Raw genomic sequence first — 6,050 nt, 5'->3', positions numbered from 1 at the left:
CGCGCCCCCCACACCTTCGCGCCCCCCACACCTTCGCGCCCCCCACACCTTCGCGCCCCCCACACCTTCGCGCCCCCCACACCTTCGCGCCCCCCCACACCTTCGCGCCCCCCCACACCTTCGCGCCCCCCCACACCTTCGCGCCCCCCACACCTTCGCGCCCCCCACACCTTCGCGCCCCCCACACCTTCGCGCCCCCCACACCTTCGCGCCCCCCACACCTTCGCGCCCCCCACACCTTCGCGCCCCCCACACCTTCGCGCCCCCCACACCTTCGCGCCCCCCACACCTTCGCGCCCCCCACACCTTCGCGCCCCCCACACCTTCGCGCCCCCCACACCTTCGCGCCCCCCACACCTTCGCGCCCCCCACACCTTCGCGCCCCCCACACCTTCGCGCCCCCCACACCTTCGCGCCCCCCACACCTTCGCGCCCCCCACACCTTCGCGCCCCCCACACCTTCGCGCCCCCCACACCTTCGCGCCCCCCACACCTTCGCGCCCCCCACACCTTCGCGCCCCCCACACCTTCGCGCCCCCCACACCTTCGCGCCCCCCACACCTTCGCGCCCCCCACACCTTCGCACCCCCCACACCTTCGCACCCCCCACACCTTCGCACCCCCCACACATTCACCACTCCCATATCTTGACCACCCCCACACATCAACCCCCATAGCTTGTCCCCCCACACCTCGCCCCCCCACACCTCGCCCCCCCACACCTCGTCCCCCTACACCTCGCCGCCCAAACACCTTGCCCCCCCACACCTTGCCCCCCCACACCTTGCCCCCCCACACCTTGCCCCCCCACACCTTGCCCCCCCACACCTTGACCCCCCACACCTTGACCCCCACACCTTGCCCCCCCACACCTTGCCCCCCCACACCTTGCCCCCCCACACCTTGCCCCCCCACACCTTGCCCCCCCACACCTTGCCCCCCCACACCTTGCCCCCCACACCTTGCCCCCCCACACCTTGCGCCCCCACACTTCGCGCCCCCATATCTTCGCCCCCGCACACCTTCACCACTAGACTCTCACCCCCACCCTCTCGACCCCACACCCACACCTTCGCTCACTACACCTTCACCCCTAAACTCTTCCCCCCCACCTTCTCCCCCCACTTCCTTCCCCCCCCTACTCTCTCACCCCCACTCTCTTCCCCCCCCACTCTCTTCCCCCCCCACTCTCTTCCCCCCCCACACTCTTCCCCCCACTCTTCCCCCCCACACTCTTCCCCCCACTCTTCCCCCCCCACTCTCTTCCCCCCCCAAACTCTCTTCCCCCCCCACTCTCTTCCCCCCCACTCTCTTCCCCCCCCACTCTCTTCCCCCCCCACTCTCTTTCCCCCCCACTCTCTTTCCCCCCCACTCTCTTTCCCCCCCACTCTCTTTCCCCCCCACTCTCTTTCCCCCCCACTCTCTTTCCCCCCCACTCTCTTTCCCCCCACTCTCTTCCTCCCCACTCTCTTCCCCCCCCCACTCTCTTCCTCCCCCACTCTCTTCCTCCCCCACTCTCTTCCTCCCCCACTCTCTTCCTCCCCCACTCTCTTCCCCCCCACTCTCTCCCCCCCACTCTCTCTGCCCCACTCTCTCCCCCCTCTCTTCCCTCTCTCACTCTCTTCCCTCTCACTCTCTTCCCCACCACTCCCTTCCCCACCACTCCCTTCCCCACCACTCCCTTCCCCACCACTCCCTTCCCCACCACTCCCTTCCCCCCCACTTTCTTCCCCCCCACTTTCTTCCCCCCCACTCTCTTCCCCCCCACTCTCTTCCCCCCCCCACTCTCTTCCCCCCCCACTCTCTTCCCCCCCCCACTCTCTTCCCCCCCACTCTCTTCCCCCCCCACTCTCTTCCCCCCCCACTCTCTTCCCCCCCCCACTCTCTTCCCCCCCCACTCTCTTCCCCCCCCACTCTCTTCCCCCCCCACTCTCTTCCCCCCCCACTCTCTTCCCCCCCCACTCTCTTCCCCCCCACTCTCTTCCCCCCCCACTCTCTTCCCCCCCCACTCTCTTCCCCCCCCACTCTCTTCCCCCCCCACTCTCTTCCCCCCCCACTCTCTTCCCCCCCCACTCTCTTCCCCCCCCACTCTCTTCCCCCCCCACTCTCTTCCCCCCCCACTCTCTTCCCCCCACTCTCTTTCCCCCCCACTCTCTTTCCCCCCCACTCTCTTCACATCCCCCACTCTCTTCACATCCCCCACTCTTTTCACCCCACTCTCCACCCAGTCCTTTGCCCTCCCCACGCGCCCCCCCACAACGCCTTGCCCCCACTTCTTGACCCCCCCCCCCACTCCTTGACCTCCCACCTCCTTGATCCCCTTCTACTTGATTGCCCTTGCCCTCCCCACTCCTTACCCTCACCACTCCTTTATCCCCACTCCTTTATTCCCACTCCTTGCATCCCCACCTTGCCCCCTCTCCTTCTCCCCAACTCCTTGAACCCCCACTCTTTTAACCCCCCACTTTTAACCCCACTCCTTGCCCCCCCACACTTCTTGCCCCCCCCACCCCTTACACCCCCACTCCTTACCCCCACCCGTCCCCCTCCACCCCTTGTCCCCTTTTTGTCTCAACCATTTATTCATGCCCAGTTGTATCAACCTCTCCTTCATCGTCCCTATCCTTCACTTATGCCCAACTCATCCTCTGCTCAGCCATTTAATATGATCATTGTTGACGTCCTCTCTACCTCAGCTCCATTTTCCTACCCAATCTCTCTAACTCTTAAGATGTTACTAATTAAAATGATGCCTATCTCAAATTTGTTTGGTGTCCTAATATCCACAACACTCAAGAGTCATAGTTTGTAAAGTTTGGTTACCCATTGAGAGAAGTGATTCCTCCTCATCTCTGTTTTAAATCTGGCACTTGTTACCCTAAAACTGACCTCTCGTTCTAGGTTGTGACTTAAAGAGAAACATTTGCTCTCCATTTACCTTATTAATTCCCTTTATTCCATATACCATAATTAGATTGCTTCTTATCCTTCGAAACTCTAGCACATTTAGGTCTTAACTGCTCAATCTTTGCTCATAAGACTGGCCTTTAATGTCTGGTATTAATGTAATAAACCTCCTCTTAACTGCCTTCAGTGCAATTACGTCCTTCGTCAAGGGGACCAAAATCATAGTCATACAGTACAGAAGCCCATTGAGTCTGTACTGGCTGTCCCCATGTTACGCATGTATTCCGTTCTTGAATATGTTCAGAAGTCGATTTGTACACTAGTTAGAACACTAAAGGAGTACAATATAAAATAGCTGTTCAGAGAAGTGAGCAAACATGTGCGTGTCAGATCTTGAAAATTAATATTAATACACTCCTTTGTGCGATTGCATGCATTTGTAAATCAGGGACTACCTGTACCACTAAAACTACACTAAATCTTTGTTTGTCTCTTCTCATTGTCATCTACATCATTTGTGAATGTTACAAACAATAAGGGACCTGACAATGATTCCTGTGGTAAGGCACTGCACACTGGGCTCCAGCCACACAAAGAACTTTCTACCACTACCTCAGCCTCCTGCCACTAAGCCAATTTTAGATCCACCTTTGCCAAGTTACTGTGGAACCGTGCGCTTTTGCCTTTATTAGTTTCCCATGTGGGACTTTTTCCGTGATCTTGCTGAAATCATGTGAAACTGATCAAATGCATTGCCATCCTCTCTTAGGAAAATTTAACTGGAATTGTTAGGCATGAACTCACTTTGAAGCTAGGCTGACCATCTCTGATCAGACTTTGCTTCTCTAAAGGGCAAATAATTTTCTCCTTCAATATGGTGTGGGGGGGGTGGGGGTGGTGGTGGTTGGTTGGGGGAGGGTGGCGTGTGGCAGAAAGTGGGGATCTATAGATCAGTTAGTTTGACATCTGCTGTTGGAATCCATTATTAAGGAAGTAGTGATGGAACGTTTGAAAAATCAAAATGCAAACCAACAGTCAGCATGGTTTTATGAAGGGCAAGTCATGTTTGACTAATGTGCTAAAGTAGATGTAGTATGCGTGAACTTCAAGAAGACATTTGATAAGGTGCCACACAAAAGGTAAGATCACACGGGGTTTAGTAGTATTTTGTTAGCTTGGATAGAGAATTGGCTAACTAACAGAAAGCAGCATAAGCAGGTATTCTTAGAGGCAGCTAGTGGGCTGCCAGAGGGTACAGTCATCAGACCCCAGTTATTAATAACCCACATTAATGACTTCGGTTCAGGGATAGAATGTACAATTGTCAAATTTGCAGATGACACTAAAATAGGTAGATAGGTAAGTTGCAATGAAGAAATAAGAAATATATAGATGCATATATCGATAAGGTTAGGTGATTGGGCCAAAATGAGTCAAAGGGGGAATAACGTGGATAAGCGTGGGGTTATCAATTTTTGTCAGAAGGATGGATCAGCAACTTGTCTGAATGGAGAGATACTTCAGAGTGCTTTGATACAGAGGGATCCAGATGTCCTTGTGTTTGAATCACAGAAAACTGGTGTGTATATACTGCTGATAATAAGGAGCAAATGGAATTTTGACATTACGAAAGAAATGGAGTGTAAAAGTAACGTTGTTGCAGTTGTACAAGGCATTGCTGAGACAGTGAGGTAAAAACAATAACTGCAGATGCTAGAAACCAAATTCTGGATTAGTGGTGCTGGAAGAGCACAGCAGTTCAGGCAGCGCTTTTGCCCGAACCGTCGATTTCGCTGCTCGTTGGATGCTCCCTGAACTGCTGTGCTCTTCCAGCACCACTAATCCAGAATTGGTGAGACAGCATCAGGAGTACTGTGTATAGTTTTGGTCCCCTTACTTGAGGAAAGATGTAATTATTTTTGAGGCAATTTAGAAAGGTTCACTAGATTTCTTCCAGAGATGAAAGGTGTGTTTTACGAGGAGAGATTGATCAGTTCAGGCCTATACATGCGAGGATTTAGAAGAATGAGAGGAAACCAAATTGGGGTAGCCAGGATGCTCAAAGCAGATGTAGAGCAGATGATTCCTCTTGTTGGACAATTGACAGAGAGGTCATAGCTTTAAGCTAAGCTTTAAAATAGTGATGAGGAATTACTTTTATCAAAACGTTATGAAATTATTCTCTCGTCCAGAATACGACAGACGCTGGGACACTGAATAAGTTAAATGAGGAGATAGCCAAATTTTAATTAGTGAAGTTTTATGCAGAGCAGGAAACTTGTATTTCTTATGTACCCTTACCAGTTTGATTAATCCAGTCTGTATGCATGTTAAAATTACCTATGTTGTGGTACCTTTGTATGAAGCCCTCAGCATTTCCTGGTTTCTACTGTATCCTACTGTGGAACTACCATCACAGGATCTATAGATTACTCCCACCAGCCACCTCTTTGCTTTACTGTTTCTTTATTTCTACCCAGACTGATTCTATGTCTTGATCTCCAGTGCCAAAATAATTTATCACCACATCACTGATCTTATCCTGCTACACCACCTCCGTTTTCTTTGTCTATCCTTCCGAAACACAGTGTACCCTTGGATATTCAACTTCCACACTTGGTCCCTTTGTTTCTATGTCTCAGTAATAGCTATTAAACAATACCCACCTATCTGTATTTGCACAGTTAACTCATAATTGTTTCCCAAATGCTACACCTGCAGATACAAAACCTTTATATTTACTCAGATTTCCCTTGTATGACTCCTGGGTACAATATGAAATTCATGCACTCAACCCCTACCTTTCATTTTTTGATAACAGTCAGCCTTATTATTAACCTGCACTCACCCCTTCTGTTTTAACTTTAACTTTCTAGTTTTCCATACAACTGAACCCTCCTCACCAATATTTTCATTTACAGCCCTAATCATGCAATTTTCTGGGGCTCTGTTCCCAGCATGATTCAGGTGAAGCATGTCCCATTGGAAAAGTTTCCTCTTTTCCCAGTACAGGTTTCAATGTCCTAAGACTTGATACCCATTTCTTCTATACTAATCTTTGAGCCATGCATTTTCCTTTTTAATGTGATTGACCCTGTGCCAATTAGTTCATGGCTCAGGTAGTATTCCAGAGCTTATCTTGG

Source organism: Chiloscyllium punctatum, chromosome 3 (assembly GCF_047496795.1).
Source record: "Chiloscyllium punctatum isolate Juve2018m chromosome 3, sChiPun1.3, whole genome shotgun sequence".
In the NCBI taxonomy this organism is placed as follows: Eukaryota; Metazoa; Chordata; class Chondrichthyes; order Orectolobiformes; family Hemiscylliidae; genus Chiloscyllium; species Chiloscyllium punctatum.
The sequence above is the reverse complement of the archived record's forward strand: the minus strand, read 5'-3'. Positions refer to the sequence as shown.